The 21,585-nt window shown below is 39.3% G+C and overlaps 1 protein-coding gene across 4 annotated transcripts in view; it reads left to right on the top strand.

Annotated features, from left to right (window-relative positions):
* Positions 1-21,585, top strand: part of dlgap4b (discs, large (Drosophila) homolog-associated protein 4b) — a 124,516-nt gene that overhangs the window by 35,495 nt on the left and 67,436 nt on the right. For 3 of the 4 annotated variants that reach the window (XM_074665770.1, XM_074665749.1, XM_074665778.1), the window contains exon 2: positions 8,032-8,098. The gene's annotated coding sequence lies outside the window, so the exon portion shown is untranslated. Of the gene's footprint in view, positions 1-8,031; positions 8,099-21,120; positions 21,173-21,585 lie in introns of all 4 variants that reach the window. The other variant, XM_074665760.1, reaches the window with a different exon arrangement.

The raw sequence follows: 21,585 nt of genomic DNA, 5'->3' as shown, positions 1-21,585 counted from the left end.
CTACCCCATCAAAGGCACATCCTCTTTGCCCTTGTTGATCCTTTTTATGTTTAAGAAAACCTTGCCCTTGCTGATAGGACAGGACAGAGAGACTGTGGGTTAGTCCCAGCATCTGAAGTGGATTATAGGAGCACTACTCCCTTGATGCTCTGTCTGAGTCTGGCTGTGTTTACAAAGGCCTCCACAAGGGGAATGAATAGGACAAGGTGCACACATTAGATACCAACATTTTTTGTACATTTCTGTGAAACAGTTTTACTGCAAGAGAGACAATCAAAGATAAATAAGATTTATGTTTGTCTAAAAATAGTTCTCTTTGAATCCCTGTCTTTAAATTTTAGTGTCATATTGCTTCTTTCTCAATTTATGTTTTCAAAAAAGAAAAAGCTATGTAGGGAAGGTTTCTTTTTTCCCCTAAGCTGCTTGGTCACTCAGATCAAAGCCGCTTTCTGAATGATCGACTTTGAGTGTTAGTACAGAGAGAAAAAAAAATCAGATAAAAAGGGATGGGGGCACAGGGTTTAAAAGAAAGCAACTAGACAGAGCGGCAAAACAAAGATGCTGGTGAGTTTAACAGAAAGAGAAAGGACAGATGAATGGGAGATGACAGAGATGAGTGGCTGGGAGTGGGGCTTGTGGTGAGACAGTTTGAGTGGCTGCTTCAGACAGCAGAAAGTGTGTCACAGGAGAGCTAGGCTAATGCACCAGGCTAATGTCTCATGAGCAAATGAAGGGTTTGGCTTGTAAACAGGGACAACAGGCTTGTAGTCAAACTCTAGTGCATGGATCACTGCTGGACATTAATTGCTGCTCAGTCGGAAGAAAAGCTTGTATTTCCTCCAAAGGCGTAGAATTGCATATGGACCATATAGACATGTCCACACCAATCCCACACGATGGCTGAAATGTCCCCACCATTTTTAAGGTTAAAGGACCAAAAAAATGTGCCTTGTGCGGCACACAAAGGGTTAATCCTTTGCTACTTCTTCACCGCATCCCAAGTACATCTTTGAGAACAGTCTGGATGTCGGACAAGAAAGGACTGGCAGAAGGCTTTTTCACCAAACAACATGTAATGCTGCTGCCACACTGGACGCAAATTCACAAATTTAAACGCGCGCGTAAAAGCCCGAGTCTGGACGCTGGACTATTTGGACAAGCTGAGGGGCTGACGCGCATCACTGTGCTGGTAGAGTGGAGAGCCAGCTCAATTAAAGACGGAAAGTCAAAAAGTCTTGGTAATCCACCTCCACTGGCCCTGCCTGGCTGTTCTCTGTGACCTCATCCTCGACCTATAATCCCAGAGGTCTCCCTGGGGATAATGAAGGGGTCGAGGAAAGAGAGGACGGCAGAGAACTTCCATCTTTTCCCTTCTCTATCAGGCTCTTCCATCTTTTACGACAAAACTCCACTGAGGAAAACACAGTCGGACTCAGTGATGACCCGTGCAGGCAAATCCAGCTGGGAATGAATGTTTACAGAACTTACCGTCAAAACCTGTCCCCTCAGGGACTTTCAGTCAAGCCTGCTCCTTTTTTTCTGGTCTCTGTAGAGTACACACGTCGTATCGTATAACTCTGGATAATGACACACCGCACAGGTTATTTTTTCCTCCATCTTCCGGCGGGGTTAGAGTTGGAGCAGGTGACAGTCCCCCCCCCAACGTCATCAAATCAATGATGTCGTGGGGGGAATGTCATCGCTGATTGGCTACCGCGGCACAGCCTCACGCAAATTCACGTCGAAAGTTCAATATTTTCAACTAGACTGTTGGGGCGTCTGACGCCCCAAACGCGCCAATGCATGCGTCTGGTGTGGCCATACCATAAGGAAACCGCCAATGAATGCAAAACACAAATACTCATTCTTAGTGTCAATCAATTTGTTACTTTCACTTTTCTCAGGTGACAGAAGAACTTTCCTGTTTGTCAGATAGCTGTGCTGTTGCTGGTTATGTCCCCACTAATGTCAACTCAAACCTACACCACTGATTTTCACAGAGCCTGATTAAGATTTCAACCCCTTACTGCCTGAATTAATTAACAATTATAAAATTAGATCATTAGATGTGTTTTAGATTATAAGGTGTGTTTTTGCATTCTTACGGATGTTAAATTAATTCAAGATTGTAAATTTGAATAAAGTACACACAATAGCTATAACTAGACATGACATGAGAAGTTCATTCCCTGACCAATATATTGTGACTAAGTGGATCTGATACGATCTTTGGTTTGTGTAGAATATGAATCAATAGGTAATAATGAGTTTAAAAGGTCATTTCAGTTGCATCAAGACCAGACAGGGTATGTCACAAATTTGCAACAACAGGCATCAATGGTAGGAAAAAGACCAGACAAGGCACCACCAAATGAGACTGCCTGCTAGATCCAAACCAAGATGTCACAGTATCTTTCTATTCTCACCACTGTAGCATCTCATGCCTTTACAACAGTTTTTAACACCTTTAAAGTACTCATTTTAGCAGAAAATCGCTGTGTGTTGAAAATCACACACGAAACTGATGAGCCAGTCAATTACTTTACAGAAAGAAGGTAGCAATGAAAGGATTTACACTGAGAGGAACTGGCTGAGAAGGCTGACACAGCAGGAGGAAATAAGTGAGTTAGATAATAGTTGACACAGGATCCTCATTAAAGAGAAAGGTTTACAGTGAAAACATAGCCTCATATCAAGAGTGGACCAACTTGTTTGATCCCACAGGCAGTTTAAAGCAGTATGTTACAATACTGGCAGCTATTAAAAGCTGCAATGTCAAGCATCACAATGAGTTAGAGCACAAATCTCTTGAGCAATCATCGCCATGTACAATTGGACTAGGAACAAAGAAAATGGATAAACTGGGGTCCAAAATAACCAATCTGTCAAACTTCTGGCACAATCATTCACTGTGCAAATTTTCACAATTTGTGCTAAAATCTTTTCATTGACTCAGGAGCTCCTGAAACAAATCCAGCTCAAACTTTGACAGGGCAAGCTCTCAGCTCCAAAACAAGAAATCTAAGAGCGTGAAAGAAACAGAGAAGCAAGTGTTAAAGCTGTTTAGTTTTTAGTAACATTAGTATTTTTTTTTTTTATTAGAGTAAATAAACATTATTAAGGGGTTGTGAAGGGGTTTGAGCACTCAGAGTTTTTAACACAGCCCAGTGATTAGTTAAATACTTGAGTGACATTAAAAATTGTTCTTTTTTTCTATCTGGAGTAACAGAGTACAGGATTGTCTGTGTTTCTTACTTATTAATAACTATTCGAGAAATGGAAAATTTCAGACTGCAAGCTCAAATAAATCCAGGATACAATAGCAATTACAGTCAATTTATGGGACATAAAAGTGAGTGAATAAATCGTTCCCTGAGTCAGCTTATTCAACTAGTCAAAAAACCCTCCAACTCATCAAAACAACCACCCAGCTGACCCAGGCAGCTGAACATCCAAACAACAAATCAGCCAGCTCTACAACCAATCAGATCAAACAATACAACTTTTTATCCTACCAAACCCAACTAACCAACACAAACGCCCTATCAGCCTGTCAAGCAACCTATCAACTGCGCATCTAACTGGCAAACAATTTTTTATTATAAAAAAAATGCACAACATTCCCAAAGTAAAAGTTTAATTTAAGACTATGATTTACTGTTTATTTTGGGGTGTAGGCTGTAATAAAATCTACCCAGTTCTTCAGTTGATTAGCTCCCAAAGATCACGAGAAGAGGATCCATTTCTCAGTTTGGCATTTATTCTGGTCACAGGTAAGGTTTACAGCCCTGGTCCCAAAAGAATGAGCCCCGATATCTGGGAGCAGTACAATTTCATAGCAATCATTGCTACGCCTACCAGAGGTTGAGTTTAAGTAAGAGTAGTTGGCCCAAAAACATGACTGACACAACTGTCTCAGCTGGTGTCAGTTTTCAGAGAGATGTGCTATCAAAGTGTGTGACTGTTGAATCAGAGCATGGAGCTACGAGAGTGGGTGAAAGCTTACACAGGGTCAAAGAGACCTCACAGACACAAGCTGGAGACAGAAGCTATCCTTCTATCTGCCAGATAAACATATATCAACCCTGAACATGGCATGTGACTAGATTAAAATGCTAAATTACGTCAATGATAATAAAAATATATAACAAGGCCATGATTTTCTTTCTGACCAGTTAAAATTGTTTTATAAAAAGATCACCTAAATCTTGACTACATATCTGTGAAATATCCTAAGTTTTAAAGGAATCTGAATTCATTGAAAGATTAAAAAAAGAAAAAAAAAAGAAAAACATTTGAGACTAGCTTATAGAAAAACTCAGGAGGCATCTTAAGTGTGATATTGGTAAGTGTGAACACAAGTACTAGAGTACTAGTTATGGACATCAGACCTCTCTTGTTATTGTATTTATAGTATTTCATAACCAATAAACAAAGTCACAAATTAACCATGTGCCGTACTAAAGTTAGCATATTTGTGCAGAGTCAAGCCGGGTTACCTCTTCAGTCAGTTACCTTATAGATGATCCAGAGAAAATACTGCTGTGATTTTTCCAGAGAAAGCAAGATCACTCATTTACCCACAAAGCTTTGCATGAAAAACAGCTCCCCTTGTGTGTGTGTGTGTGTGTGTGTGTGTGTGGGGGGGGGGGGTGTTCTCCTATCTGTAACCAAAGTCAGGCAGTGCCACAACTAAGAGAGTGTACAATACTTATAAAAAAGATCATAGTGAAACTGAGGTTTGATATTCACGATGGAATAGACGTCTCCACATATGCAGTGCTCATTATAAGTAAAATCTAACCCCTGTGATTTTATTTTTGGCTATAAAAAATGAAGTGTGATGCAGTTCTGTCACTGCTCACGTTAAAGCAGTCGCTGAGAGAAGAGACATATTGGAGAGTTAAGTGTTTGTGTGACGATGCTCTAACATCGTGCTGCAAACCTGCACCAGGTTCTTACAGGTCAACAAACGAGTATTCTAAACTGAGCTCACATTGTGTGCATTAAAATGCTTTCCCCCGGGGGAAGACTTTTATGAATGGCTAGTGCTACAGAATCCTGTGGTGTTTAAAAACAATAGGTTAAGTATACGAAAACAGATTAAAAAACTTACCTTTATAGTAAATTGGCATATAAAAAGGTCCATAGAAAATCTTGATAGTCCTGTTTGCATTTTTAAAATGTTGAGCTTTGTCTTGCTTCTGCTGTTTGTGCAGCCACTCTGGGAAAATAGGCCTCATTACTGTCCCACTCTCATGAATTGCACAGACACATTGGATTATAGCTGCAGGCTCCAAATTGCCTCAGGCATCACTTCGTGGCCCAACAGACAGGTGAATTCATTTGTATTTGAGAAGCAGTTCTCGTTAAAATGTTTGAGTTTTATGGTTAACCTGAATCAAAAACATGCATTCACATCATCATGATGAAAATCCTCTGTACTGGGTCAGTATAAGCTCATTTCCTTGAATGCAAAGACATTAGCATGCTTATATGCACTCGTTTGCAAACATGACCCACATGAGATGACCTCTGGCTAATGAAAGATAAAACCAAACCCAGAGTGATGCATGAGGTCAGATTTTTTTGGCCAGCATCAGAGCCTTGAATCTTCCCATCCCCTAAGGGAGCCACAGCTTTTCTAATCAAGCAGAGTTCAGGCTGAGATCACTAAAGGTCACAGATCAGTCAGCGCTTTGTGGCTTCAATCCAATAACCATTCAGTTGTCATCATTGCAGCTCACCATCCAGAGATAAGAAAATAGACCTCCTCTCATTCAGAACACAAAAACGAAAGGCCAACTAGGTTAAAACCTCATAAAAGCCTCTTTTTGTCTAAGAAATGAGAGTACTTATCCATTTCTGCATTGTTTCTTCATACATTTTGCATGTGGATACTATAGAAATGTTACCACAAGAAGACAGATGATGTCATTCTAAATGTAGGCTAGGTCTCATTTACCATTGCTTCATGTAAAGATGCTAAAATCTTCAACAGAGAAAAACTTCAGAGTGGGATTGCAACTATTCATAGGTTGATTACTCTAACTCTGTTTGCATTGCTTTGAATCATTTAGCTCCAATAAAGACAAAATGGTTATAAAGTAACGATGATGAATGCTTATTCTAACTAAACCCGTGCAGATTTTCAAATATATCCAGGTATGTTTTGCAGAAATTCCTAAATCCGTCTCAAAACTACTCGAAACTATCCACTGGAAAAAAATCAGACGAGATCTTCATGACACTTGCTGAAATGGTGGAGTGTACATGAGGGATAAGGATCCCCAAACTGGTTCATGACATCTTGGAGGGGCAGACCTTAAACACCAAGCTCTGCCCCCCCGACAGGCCTCCAGAGGGCTGGCCAATCAGAGGGAAGGTGTTTATTGAGTGAGGAGCCTTAAAAAGACAGAAGCTAAAACAGAGCATTTCAGAGCATTTTGATGATTTAAAATTAAATCTTCATTACATTTTCTGAACTGCTTTTCCTGTTCAGGCTCGCGGGTGGCTGGAGCCTATCCCAGCTTTCAAAGGGCGAGAGGCAGGGCACACCCTGGACTGGTCGCCAATCAATCACAGGGTTGACTCAGAGACAGACAACCATTCAAGCACACACTCACATCTATGGGCAATTTAGAGTGTTCGATTAACCTGATGAGCATGTTTTTGGACTGTGGGAGGAAGCCGTAGGACCTGAGAACCCACGCATGCTCGGGGAGAACATGCAAACTCGAAACAAAAAGGCCCAGCAGCCAAGCTGGGAATCGAATTGGTGACCTTCTTGCTGTGAGGCTGCAGCGCTAACCGTTGCGCCACAGTGCAGCCCCAAGAATTTGAATCTTGTTCAGTGAAAAAAAGGAAAATCTCCTCTGTTTCAGAGTTCTGAAACTTTATGGTGGTTGGGAGATCAAAAACTGGAAGACTGTTTTTAAGAAGCTTACTCAATTTTTCTCAAAAGCCTAGGAAAAAGACTAAATGGTCTCCTTTAAAAGTGTTTATTGAGTTTCAATTTTCCATCCCTGTTCTGTGACACTGAATTGACATGTGGCGAGCTTTGACCCTGGTCAATGACTCTGTGGTGCTGGTGTTTGGACTGGACTGTGTTAGAGTAACCCAACGTAGATTTAAAGTCAGCTTTATTATATACGGTTTAGAAGTTCCCCATAGTTATCAGCAACTCTGTCAGAATCAGACTGACCCATCCAGGTATGGAAAGAACTGAAATAAGACCTTAGAAAAAGAGTGTTAGAATAGGCAAATAACAGAAAATGTGTTTTGTAGTGTGGTAGGTCTGACTGAACCTGGGTACTCTTCCTCAGGAAATAATCAGCTTGATATTTTCTGCTTGTGACGCAGTGACATTTGTCACTAGAAATAGCATTTTGCGTCACACCATGCTTCAGTGGATAAAGCCCATGATATTTAACGGCAGCAGCAACAACATCCTGAAACAAGGGTCTGCATGTTAACTCTCATACGTATCGCTCTGATAATGTATCAGATAAAACTATTAATATGTATTTGTCCTAACAGACACCTGCTTCTCTTTGTGAAAGTTTGTTGTTAGCTCTGTGATCTCTGAATACTCCTCTGGATCTGAATCATGTTAAACAGATTCTGAGAGAGCCACCTGTTTTCACAGAGCCAACCTTAAATGACTTATATGCAAGAGGTGTATTAAATAAGAAGAAAAATGCTCCTGCTGATTCATGATATTGCTTCCTAGAGTTTCACAGCCTCAGGAAGCATTTTCCTAATCTAATCTTCAGCTTTTAATTGAAATACTTTATCTCCCAAGATGTGCCTGTTTGCCTATCTCACAAATGCTAATTGATTTCGCAATAAAAGACAAAGTTTCAAGACAATAAGCAACATTGAAAAGACTGACACACATCAAGATGTTGCCATTATGTTCATTTCACAAATTAGTCACAGCTTTACAGCACACGTTTTCTCTACGTTAGATCATCACAAGATAACATTTATTCTGAATGTTGAAGCTGTCGTGTTGTGTTTCTCTTACAGGGTTTCTCCATCCCTGGGCCTGCTCCTCTCCTGCTGGAACAACAAACTCCTCATCCCCTCCAACAAGGTACAGCACACTTCAATCTATGTTTTCTCCTCACCCTCAGGCCCATGGGGAGAAATTTTCTTTTTAATGCTTTTATTAACTTTCTCCACCCGGTTGTGAGGGGGCTGGAGCCGTGCTAATGAGGCAGGGACCTGCTTGATGTTGTTCCTGGATAACTTGAAGCAGCTGATCCTGCAGGATAATCAGCTAATAGGCGGCAGAAAGACAGCACGCCTTGACCTTGTCTGTGTGGATCCTCAAGCCAGTTAGACAAAACTCGGCTGTCAAAATGAAAGAGAAAAAAAGTCGGCGGCAGTGAGAGGCAGAAGTTGTCCTTTGTGCTGATAATAACATCTGAGGCTTTTTTGTTGTTTTCTGAGGCTAAAAACTGATGGAAACAGGAATGTCATCATATCTGATGTGAAATAGTTTGAATGTATCATCATGGAGTCTGCCATTGTTGTGTCATTTTGAGGATAAAGGGGCATGTTTTGTCACGCAGAGACATACACAACATTGCCTTGAGAGCAGTGATAGGACATAGCTGCCATGCTAGGCATCATGAGTGTCCTCGGTGGGCTTCCCTGAGGTACAACAGTGGGCTCTTTGATTTCACACTGGATTAATTTCACTCTGAGCTAAACCTCCCCTGATACCATCCATAGGAGTAAGCTGCTGCTCATGTTGAGGATTAGAAAAACCTTGCAAAGGAGCAAAGCCTTTGCAGAGGTAACCAAAGACTTCTTTTGGATTTCTCCTCTCACAGCGGAAGAAAATGGAGTTATATGATGCAACAAACAGAAATTATTTCAAAGTGCATATGAGGAAAAAGAAAGAGAGTTATCAGGAATCAAAAATCAAGAATACTTTATGAATTTCAGGGGGAAATTTGGTAAAGGTTAATTTTGGTAAGTTACATGAAAATACAGCTACATACCTTGATGCTAAATTTCAAGTGACATCCAAAGTACCTTCTTGATTTTCCTGGTCAAGGAAACAGATCAATACCCTTTCTGCAGCTGTGGCAGTAGTGATTTTTTGCTCCGCTGAGCTACTCAGTGTCCCTGCAAAACAGTGATCCATTCATCAGGACTGACTAGAAACATCAAAGGTGAAATGTCTGAGAGCCTAACTTTCTTTTTAGCAATCTCAGATACAAATGCTAGACTCTCTTGACATTTGGTTCAATACCACATGAAATACAAGAGGAGAATAATCCATGGTCAAGCATTGAAAGAAGAGAAAAAGAGGGAATACACTCCTAATTAAATGGTGAATCACCTATTCACCATTTTATCTTGACACTACTCTACATATATGCATCATTTGAAACTATAATCAAGGACTGTGTTTACATTGACTTGAGTATTCTGGTTTTGATCTGTTCTTTTTTTAAAGTAGTCAGCATTTGTTTGTGCAAATCAAGTCTCAGAAACCAAAATGAGCTTTAATTTCAGATTTTAGAAGATGAGTATTGCTGCAACGTTGAGATCTCCAAAAAAAGAACTATGGCATGAATACTCTGCACTCTAGTTTTGACCACTACCATCTACACTTGCAGGCTAAGCCAAAAATACAAAGCTCAGTGAGGAATGAAGAAAAATACTTAAGATACACGTACAGATACAGATAAACAGGCCCTGTATATGATCAACTACACCAAAGACTGTATACGACAAGAGGAGAGCTGAAAAGCTCCAGACCAGGGGTGGCCAACGAGTCAAAGACCAAGAGCCACAAAAATTACTGTGGTACTACAAAGAGCCACAAAAGAAACGTGGTCTTACAAACGCACTTCCTCTCACACATTAACCAAATGACATAAAATGAAAATCAGTACAATTCTGATTTTCAAAGCAAGATTTATTGTATTTGTAAGTGTGTTTAAAATTGTACTTGAAGCCGTGTCATAGCCAAATTTCTGTATTTCCAGCAGAGACAAAGTTCAATTGATCTATCTATCTATCTATCTATCTATCTATCTATCTATCTATCTATCTATCTATCTATCTATCTATCTATCTATCTATCTATCTATCTATCTATCTATCTATCTATTCTCTCTATCTATCTATTTATCTATCTATCTATCTATCTATCTATCTATCTATCTATCTATCTATCTATCTATCTATCTATCTATCTATCCATCCATCCATCCATCCATCCATCCATCCATCCATCCTTCTATCCATCCATCCATCCATCCATCCATCCATCCATCCATCCATCCATCCATCCTTCTATCCATCCATCCATCCATCCATCCATCTATCTATCTATCTATCTATCCATCTATCTATCTATCTATCTATCTATCTATCTATCTATCTATCTATCTATCTATCTATCTATCTATCTATCTATCTATCCATCTATCCATCTATCTATCTATCTATCTATCTATCTATCTATCTATCTATCTATCTATCTATCTATCTATCTACGAGCACATGAGCGATTGAGAGGGGCACATGTAGAGAAGAGAAACTGAAACTTGAGTATCAATCTCATCACCCAATACTGATCCCAATGTTGGCATCAGTATATCAGGTTTATGGGTGGATTGAAGAGCCACACACCAAAAGGCAAAGAGCCACAGGTTGGCCACCCCTGCTCTAGACAGTTAGATAGACAGAGTTTATCATTATAGTGCAGATTTGGGACATGACAAACCTGAATGAGTCTGTGACATGTATCCTTTTGTTCATTCCCTTGCCGTAAGCAAAGAATCTAGTCTAAATGCAGGCTTTACAAAATCAGGCAGGTTAAACATGTCATCCCTTCAGTCAGTGATCACCTGCTCTGCTGATTGTGGAGTGCGTGTGTTTGCACAAAGGTTTGTCATCATCATTAGGTGTTTTTTGTTGAAGGAACATGGGGACTGGTGTTAATTTGCATCTGAAAGTGATTTTGAGCATGATGCAAGATGTGAATGCTTGTATTATCAGTTGGTGTTGATCCGCTAACTAAAAACAAAACAGAGAAAAAAAAGAAAGAAGAAAAATCCCATGTTGTTGCAAAGTTTGAACAGCCTTTTTTATATATGTATTTATTTTCTTGGAACAAGTAGGAAATTATTAATTTTGGTATACCATCATTTCTTCACATCTTTCGGCAGCACTTTGCTATCATTTGAATGACCTCTCCCCCTTTAGACTTAATCAAACATGTAACAAGAAGTCTATTCACGATACAAACGATGATCATTATCACAGTTAACACCAGCATGACTTGTTCATTTGTCTTGTGTTGTAGCTGCTCTGACTCAATAAACAAATGCACTACTCTTTGAGTAATGAAACACAACGCTCATCTTGCATTTACATATTAGAAAGCTTTAATGTACAGCTTTTAACACTCTCAGAAGATTAGAACCAACACTACACTTAATTGATTTCACAGACAGTAATGCCTAATGGTGTGAAAAGTGTGGATATATAAATGAACCAAAAAAACATAGCACCTATATGTCACACGCCCATTTACAGTTCATGATATATGATAAAACGTTCTGTTTCAGATGGTGCAAGTGGATTATAGAGTTGCATATATGTGAAGTGTAGCAGCACAAATACATAAAAGATTTCATTTGGAATTCTAACGATGGCTGTAATTAAAACATAAATGCATAATGCACTGTCTTGGATAAAAGATGTGTGTCTGATGTGTTTGACTGAATGTTCAGGGCCAAAGGTGGGATTTTAAATATGCAGGAAAAGCTACTTTTCTTAAGTGCTCAAAAATACAGTATTGACGCTTTAAACTATGGTACTGTCAACATTCATTAAGCACTGCCTTACTCTGTCTCAGAAAAACCTCCTCTGAATGCTGAGGGCATTCATGCCAAAGTGTTGTTATATTACATTTTGATAATTTCCTCACAGCTTAAAAAGTATTCATCAGTAAATGTCAGCGAGGCATGCTGTCCCCAAAGCTCTGATCCCATTGGCTCCATTCAGCCAACAATCAATTTACCTTTTCTCTCCTGAGACTCTCTGTGTTACATTTCACCCAAGATGAATTGATGTTATTTTACTTTCACATATCAGGGGACAGATCTGTTTTATTTTCAGCACACAACAAAAGCAATAGGTCTGGATAGTTGATGACTTCAAGCTTTATTAAAACATCCAAAGGATTTGTTGTTACTTTCCATTTTTAGCTTTTAAGTAAGGTTAACACTGCCTGTTTGATCTCAAATCTAAATCTAATACAGTATTATTCAGCAAAAAAAATATCTAATATGTCTGATTTTCTGTTCAAAAGATTTAATGGAATCATCATTGGCTTAATTATTTCAGCACTCTCACATCATTTACATAAGCTGATGGAAAGTGCTAAAACAGAGACAAGTTGCAATGAATCTATGTGGCACAAAGTATCTTAATCTGTCAAAAGAATCTGTGCACAGACTTATCATTCTGATCAGTCATAACAGAGTCTTGGACTAACAGTTTTCACCTCTTGTTCCTCACTGAAGTCTACACACTTCATCGTTTGACTGAGAAATGTTGCAGCTGCATTCTGCAGGCCGGCACAGAGCCAGCAGTCCTGCAAGGTGCTCTTCTCTCTCGCATCAACACATTGTTCCATTAATTAGCGTTGAGGCTTTTGCCCTGCTCCAGTGGAGATGCAGCACAACGCCTGATACAAGAAACTTTTATTAAACTTCTCTCTGGACAGCTAATTCATCTGTGGCCAGAAGAGCTAAAGTGCTGACACAAGTTAGAGAGGAGTATATTAATTATAAGAAGCAAGGCTTCATTTAGACTTTTAATTATTTGGTCATAATGTGGAACAGTAAGTTGTTACATACCGACAGGTTCTTGGATGAGTTGTTCTCTTGTTTCTTTTATCAGACTTTACTTAGTACTCAGTAAGTGTTTTAAAAATGCCTTGCTGAGTTCACTTTCAGTAGGAAATCAGTGTTTCAGAGCCCTCTAAATCTTGATGTCATATTAAACACTTAGTAATTTAACGCAGTCCCCTGTTATCTGAATTACCTTATCATGCTGCTACCAAAACCACTCATGAGCATGCCCAAGAAACTAACTGCAGGAGGTTGCAGAACAGTGGTATTTGTTTGAACTGGAGTCGAAAGAAGATGCAGTAGTTACTGGAAGCAGTGCACCAAAACAGGATGCAACAAAATATTTCTGAATGGTCTGTTATTGACTTTTTGTAATCTTAACACTAGCTAAGTACATTGGCTTGTGATGGGGACAGAGTTGGGGATTTATCTTATGTAGATCTGAACATGTGTAAAATCTTTATCATGTGTTTATCAGCCGTAAGAAAGTGACCGATATACATTTGGATAACTGTAGGTCACAATCAGCTTCATGGAAACGTGAGATCTTCACATTGTAGCAATTCCAACTCATTAGAGTCCATTCATGCTGGGCTTTGTAAACTGGGGTCCAAAGGTGTGATCTGGAAAGTGACAGTGGAGGCTTCACACGACGGGATGATTCTGAACAGGCAACCAGAACAAGTCTTCTCAGACATAGATGGGCCACGAATTGGATAAAGGCATAAAAAGCTAAAAGAAAAAAAAAAGAAAGGAAAAAAAATTAAATATATGTATAGGTCCCTTTACAATGTTTTCTCACATACTTCTTCAGTTATACAATCATTTCTGTAAAGTCAGGCCATTCCGGATATATTTTTTCCTGCATGCAGGAATGAGAGGATTAAAATTACTTACAAATATTACTACAGTATGTGTAAGGAGGTTTCCACGTGATGAAGTAACACATTGAAAAATAATGTACTAGTAAGTGAGCCTAGCAGAAATATATCTATCTATCTGTGATCCTATTCAAACACCTGTAATCCAGATTTAACCTGCTGCGTATACACATCAGCTCACCCCTGACTACAAATGTTTATTTTGAGTCAAAATAAAGTCAGAATGAATAGTTTGCTTACCCACACGTTTCCTTACAAGATAACTCAAGAGACTTCTCAGCAGCACAGTGCAGTGGCAGGGGTTGAAGAGAGGCTTGGGACCTCATAGAGCGACCATTCAAGGCAACTCTGATCCAAGAAGAACGCTTCAGATCAGACTGAAGTATAAGAACCACACACATGCTGATCTAGTGCTGTATGTTACAACAAAATTTTTACTGTATTTGTATAACTAATTTCATACTTCTGACACACCATCACCTCTTCAGCTCTGTCTCTCTCTGTTTGTGTGTGTTTGTGTGTGTTTACACACTGTGTCCAGTTTGTGCAGGCATTGCATTAACATGGTTTAATCCCCTGCATGGCTTATTGGATCCAAATCCCTACCAAAGCTTTAAAGCCTTTGCCTTTTCATTTCTGTCTTTTCTGAGTGTGTGTGTGTGTGTGTGTGTGTGTGTGTGTGTGTGTGTGTGTGTGTGTGTGTGTGTGTGTGTGTGTGTGTGTGTGTGTGTGTATGTGTGTGTGTGTGTGTGTGTGTGTGTGTGTGTGTGTGTGTGTGTGTGTAACCTTTCACTTCATAAGTAGGTGATGCAAAGAACAGTACTACTTTCCTGTATCTTCTTTGTATTTGTATTGCTAATCAGCTTGTAGTGTCGAGAGTGCATTCATACTTCATGTTCATACCTCAAGCGTCTCTGCTGCTTTCTCGAACCAGTAATTCAACATTTTGTTGGCAAGTCTCAGAAGGACATTTTGAAATTTTTGTCTGTTTGATTCAAGTGCGGTAAGGGAAAGTGATTTAAAGTGCAACTCACTTCTGACATATCATTTCAAAGTGGCTCGAGCGCCTGATTGAGTTCTGGTTTCAACTCCCCAGACGCCCAAACAACACTTAAATCTTCGATTATCTGAAAATGAAGAAAAATATTTTTTTTGTCAGAAACAAAAAGTGAAGAATAAAATTACCTTTTTTCTACTATTTCTATATATAAAGCTGCATACACTCACCAGCCACTTTATTAGGTACGCCTTGCTAGTACCGGGTTGGACCCCCTTTTGCCTTCAGAACTGCCTTAATCCTTTGTGGCATAGATTCAACAAGGTACTGGAAACATTCCTCAGAGAGTTTGGTCCATATTGACATGATAGCATCACACAGTTGCTGCAGATTTGTCAGCTGCACATCCATGATGAGAATCTCCCGTTCCACCACATCCCAAAGGTGCTCTGTTGGATTGAGATCTGGTGACTGTGAAGGCCATTTGAGTACAGTGAACTCACTGTCATGTTCAAGAAACCAGTCTGAGATGATTCCAGCTTTATGACATGGAGCGTTATCTTGCTGGAAGTAGCCATCAGAAGATGGGTACACTGTGCTCATAAAGGGATGGACAGGGTCAGCAACAATACTCAGGTAGGCTGTGGCGTTTTAACCATGCTCATTTGGTACTAAGGGGCCCAAAGTGTGCCAAGAAAATATCCCCCAAACCATTACACCACCACCAGCCTGAATCGTTGATACAAGGCAGGATGGATCCATGCTTTCATGTTGTTGACGCCAAATTCTGACCCTATCATCCAAATGTCGCAGCAGTAATCCAGACTCATCAGACCAGGAAATGTTTTTCCAATCTTCTTTTGTCCAGTTTTGGTGAGCCTGTGTGAATTGTAGCCTCAGCTTCCTGTTCTTAGCTGACAGGAGGGTCACCCGGTGTGGTCTTCTGCTGCTGTAGCCCATCTGCCTCAAGGTTGGACGTGTTGTGTGTTCAGAGATGCTCTTCTAACAAGTGGTTTGAGTTACTGTTGTCTTTCTATCAGCTCGAACCAATCTGGCCATTCTCCTCTGACCTCTGGCATCTACAAGGAATTTTTGCCTGGATGCATTGAGTTGCTGCCATGTGATTGGCTAATTAGAAATGTGCATTAACGAGCAGCTGGACAGGTGTGTCTAATAAAGTGGCTGGTGAGTGTAAGTATGACACACACAAAAAAAAACAAAAACAGAAGTCTTCACCTCAGTTTGTACAAGTGTCGACGTACAAATTAAACCCAGGGGACAAAATGAACATAAATAACATTTCTCAAAGCTTCTGTTTACTCAGTGTTCAATTGAAGGGCAATCTGACTTTGAAGTGTTTCTTTTACATCAAATGAAAAGCTGTTGGTTGAAACATTCCTGCCAACAGCAGTGCTTTGAACCTTTGTTTTCTGGCTGATACATTGTAATGAGGATGTTTTGGAGATGTCAAGCTGTCATGTCAGTTTAACAATGACATTAATATTCTGCTTGGAGGCTGCTCCACTTGAATTAAACATAACATTTGTGCTGCATACTTCATGGTGCACTTTAAACCATTATATAGTGTACTCGTAACCATTTGTGTTCGATTATGAAGAGTTAATACATTTAGATAAAGCCACAGGTAAACATACTGTAGTTTCCTTTGATTTTAACGTCAAAGCTAACAGTTTTCCAAGCTGATACGTGATTCCATAATCAGAGTAAATGTTTAATTTCAAAGAAGTAATAAAACAATACAGGGATCAGATTGCTATAAAACTGGCATTTTAAATGTAGTAATGAGTACAGGGTCAGTATTGACATAAGTGTCAGTCTCGGTATCCATACAGGCTTTGGTTTCACGTTCAGTGTATCTTGACTTCATTGGCTTCCTCCCTGAAGGATGTAGTAAAAATGGAAAGACATTTAATACTACACAGGACTATTTTCTACCCCCTCTCTGCCATGTTGGCCAATGAACAGAGAGAATTAAAAATTAAATTCTGCTCTTTTCCTCTGTCTTTTTTTGTATTATAAATGTCACACTTGGAAAGTGTTCCTCAGACAAAATGAATATGAGGCTAAATGCGTCTATTATTAACGTGTGGGTTCTATTTTAATAACCTCACCACCAATTACTGCTCTTTTTCACTATCCAGTATCACACCATGTAACTTCATTAATGTGACAGAGATGGATGCTTTCATTTCTCACTCATGATCTCATTCCAGATAATATTTGAAGAGAGAAAGTGTAAAGAAACATTTACTGTAGAGGGCTGGTAATTGAGGAAATGGCTTTATGAGAGATCTGTTAGCAGGCCTGTTGTAATAGACTGGGTTGTACTCATCTTTTTAAGTGAAAATAATTGAATCAGGTGAAAGATTTGTGTACATGTGAGCACTTTGTGTACATCCCAGCTACTGCATCTATTCCTGTAAATGCCAGAAGCACAGAGATGATTTCAAAAGCCTCAATTCTTTAATTCTTATGTGAAGGTCATTTTTACACTCCACTAATTTATTTATAAGCTCAGCCTGATCTGCCACAGTACATGACTTTTATGGATGTTTCCACAACACAGCTGCTCTACCTGTTATTTTTAGCCCCGTCATGGGAGAGAAGTTACGTTTCCCATTCAAATCTATGCTATTAGCTGTTAAACAGCCTCTGAAGACGACCTCAGTCCTGCTCATGAATTCTGCGTCAGATGCACCTCCTCACAATGAAGGTTGCAGGTGACTGTAGGTGTTTCCTCACCAACACGTTTTGCCGCTTTTGTCTTGACACCTGACTCAGCCGGCATACATTATTCAACACGGAGCCGTGTGTTTTGTGCTGCTCGTGATGACAGCAAGTTGTAAAGAAAAGCACTATGACTTAACATCAGAGAGAAAGAGACAGTGTAAACTACTACACCCTGTCATTTTTCACAGACTGCTTCCCTGCTGTGAGTTTCTCCTCCTGTTGTCTCGCCTCTGTAAACACTTCTCCCCCCTTTCTTTTCTTTATAGAGAGATAAACACTGACCCCTGACTTTCTCCTCTTTATATCTACTGACTGCTCGTTTTTTTCCCCTCCAATCTGCAGGGCCATCTGGTCCCCCGTCCTTCTGTCTGACTGCAGTATCTTTGCTCTCTGAATCCATTTGACAAGATTAATAGAGTGAACCTCAGACAGATATAAGCTGCTCATTTTGATAGGGATCATCAGAGAGGAGATAAATTCAATGCTGGCATGAGCAGTTGAACTCTTTTTATTTCTCTCTCTTTATTTCCGGGTAAAGACAAAAAAATATAATAGATTTGACCTATTTAATGTGGAAGATTCTCTGAGAGAGAGAAAAAAAATGCTGGATCATTCTGATGTGACGTTGGCTTGAATTTCCCAAGCCAACAGGTTAAAAGTCAGTGACGTCATAGAAACTAGCTACTGAGTGGAAACCTGCAGATGAGGTCGAACAGTTAAATTACTCTGTGTGATACTGTTGCAGGCTACTGCTTCAAGGAATCCAAGACTACAGCAGAACTACTGCAAAAGCTTTAAGCGTTTAAAAATAGCTGAAAAATTTACCTTTAAACAAGTCCATATATATTGTGTATTTTTTTAACAAAAACTTTTGAATATGTGCCCTTAAATGGATATAACATGATTTTCTTTTGTGACACCGACATACTGTTTGATATTTGACCTTCCTTTTTTTAGCAGCAGAATCTGTGGTTGAACGATAAAGGGTGGTGGTCAATAGTCTGCAGTTCTTCAAATGGCCACTTATGCTTACCTCCAAAATGACCAGAAATGTCCCTTATTAAAACTGAATAGTGTTCAAACTAGGGATAGGTACTGAATTAGATACTTTTATAGGTATCGACCAAATTCTGTAAAGTCACAAGGTTAGAGAGTGGAAGAGCAAGATATTTTCTATACTGGACATGAACACAGCATTGCACAGTTATATACCGAAGAACAGACATGTTTAATTGAAAAACTTTGAGTTTTTTTTATTAAATAATTCATGTGTGGGCTACACCTTGTCGCAATGGTTAGCGCTGCAGCCTCACAGCAAGAAGGTCACCGGTTTGATTCCCAGCTTTGCCAGGAGCCTTTCTGTGTTATGTTTGCATATTCTCCCTGTGCATGCGTGGGTTCTCTGCAGGTTCTCCGGCTTCCTCCCACAGTCCAAAAACATGCTCACCAGGTTAATTGAGCACTCTAAATTGCCTGTAGGTGTGAGTGTGTGCGTGAATGGTTGTCTGTCTTTGTGTCAGCTCTGTGATTGACTGGCGACCAAGCCAGGGTGTACCCCGCCTCTCATCCAATGACAGCTGGGATAGGCTCCAGCCACCCGCGACCCTGAACAGGATAAGCAGTTCAGAAAATGAATGAATTAAATTAATGTGTATTACTAAATAAACATACAAAACTACCAAAAATGTGTACCATTGAGTACTGATACTAATTGCAAGGTACTGGAAATCGGTTCCGTATCATTTCAAATGTGAAAGGTACTCATCCTTAGTTCAAACATATTCAGAGACTCACAAAAGAAGAGGGTTTGATTTCAACAAGCCTATTCAGGGGAATCCACAAGAGGACTTTTGTGGATTTTAAGGCTAACAGTTGTGCAAACTGAAGGGCACTCTCACTTTTTCTGACATGTGGGAACTGTGTGCATTTTGTTTTGTGCAATGTGATTTTAATGCCTGGTACAGAACTTCCTGTAAAGTTTGTTAAATGTTATATGTTTTTTAAGAAGTCTATGCGCCATGTTTCTCAACAAGTTAGTTATTTGGTAAGCTAATTTCTCAATGTTTGAGATTTTTTCCTGGGATTTGTGTCTGTGCCATTGATCCCTGAGATGTTAGTAATGATTTGATTTTTGTCATACATTGACCAGTACAGTTGCTGTGTCCAGTTTGTTAATGGATGCAATGAATATGGTATGGTGTAGTGCTGGAGAAGTTTTTTTTTTTTTTTTTTTTGTCAGTCAACCTGAGATGCCTGCACACTTTACAGGGATTTCATTTCTAGTATTATAGAAAAAAAATCAACATTCAGTAAAACATGGGTCAATGGGATAGGCAAAGTCCCAGTGCTATTTCATTAAAAAGTAAAACAACATTAATAGTAAGTCAAAAACCTTTAAATATGCACAGGAATGGGCTATTAACTGCTTTTTTTCTAAACCTCCGTAGATGGATTGTTTGCTCGTGTTAATGAAGGGGGGTGCTAATTTTGCAGCACATTTTGCCTCAGTATGAAAGCCTCAGATAGTCTCACATTAACCTAATAAGTTAAAAGAAATCCTTGGAAGGAGTGAAAAATAAATAACCTTAAATGAAACAAAACTAGAAGGTTGCAGTATTCATTGGTGAGTCCTCAGTGGAACCAAGGTGAATGATTTTGGCAAATCAGATTTCCCTCCAAAGCTACTCATGCTACAATGAAGATATAATACAAATCCAGTGAATTTAGCTGAGATTGAATCAAACAGTGTAAACTCAGTTCAATTGATTAGTTCCAGTAAAACTAAAAACAAGTGAATAGTTGAGTCATTATTTATTGAGTTGCAGCTTATAAACTGCAATGAGTTGTGCAATATTTTGCAGAAAAATTAGCTCCTACTTACTTTTATAAAAATGAGTACAATGTTGGAATTTACATAAATCTTTAGATTTCTGCCATATCAGAGCTTAGACTGCACTGAAATTGATAGGTTAGGACTACCGACATATTATATGGCACACACTCACCACACCACAAATTCAGACACTCAACATGAGAACAAAAACAATAACCTTAAATAAGCATCACTTAGTTTGAGGCTTTTTGGCCATATGACGGCCCGTCTGACCAGAACTTGGCCCCTTTTGTTAAAGATCAAAAAACCCAGTAACTGTCACAGCGATTAAATAGTTGAGTCAGTTTTGGTGATGATCAAAACAACTGTTTATTATCTGAATACAACTCAAGGTGGACTATCACTTAACAAAAGAAGGCATCACAGCTTGATACAGTAATTGTATAAATGTGTGATTTGCTTATCAGCCGTTGTACAGGCAGTGCTGGCTTGTTCTTGCTGTTACCATTTATCCTGTTTTTAAGTGTGTGTGTGTGTGTGTGTGTGTGTGTGTGTGTGTGTGTGTGTGTGTGTGTGTGTGTGTGTGTGTGTGTCTGTGTGTGTGTCTGTGTGTGTGTCTGTGTGTGTGTGTGTGTGTGTGTGTGTGTGTGTGTGTCTGTGTGTGTGATTTCTTCCAGTTACTCCCCTTCCTGACACACTCTGTTCTTTCATTTTCTCCCTAACATCTCTTAACCTCCTCTGATCCCGACCTGCATTTTCTTTTCCCAGCAAACCAGTATCTCTATGGTGCTAATTAATGAAGCTGGCCCCAATTAAAGCGGTAAGTGGACCATATGGAAAACCAAACTAAGACACATCAGACACACTTTCCTAGTTATCCTTTTGTGAAAGGCAATTAAAATTGAAAAGCTTTGTTTTGATTTGTGCCATGGTTACAGAAAGAGCAAAGTGCATATTTCTGTCAAGGAGACTGAAACATGTGTTACTGTATAAAAAAAATTAGTTGACCATCAGCTTTCTATAAAACTGACAGAACATCCTTCAAACACAAACTCTTATCATTCCATGCAAAGATTAGTAGATTAGTAAGCCAATTAAAAAAAAAAATACATACGCATACATAATTGTCTTTATGTAACAATTGAAAAAAAAAGAAAAAAAAGACAAAAATGGGCTGCCATTATGGTCTACTGGTTACATCATGCCCCCATCAGGTTAGCCTCTAAGTAGCCT

This window comes from Halichoeres trimaculatus, unplaced genomic scaffold (genome assembly GCF_033239565.1).
Source record: "Halichoeres trimaculatus isolate MK-OKI-2021-1 unplaced genomic scaffold, fHalTri1.1 fHalTri1_scaffold_1, whole genome shotgun sequence".
Classification (NCBI taxonomy): Eukaryota; Metazoa; Chordata; class Actinopteri; order Labriformes; family Labridae; genus Halichoeres; species Halichoeres trimaculatus.
This window is presented reverse-complemented; position numbering and strand designations above follow the sequence as displayed.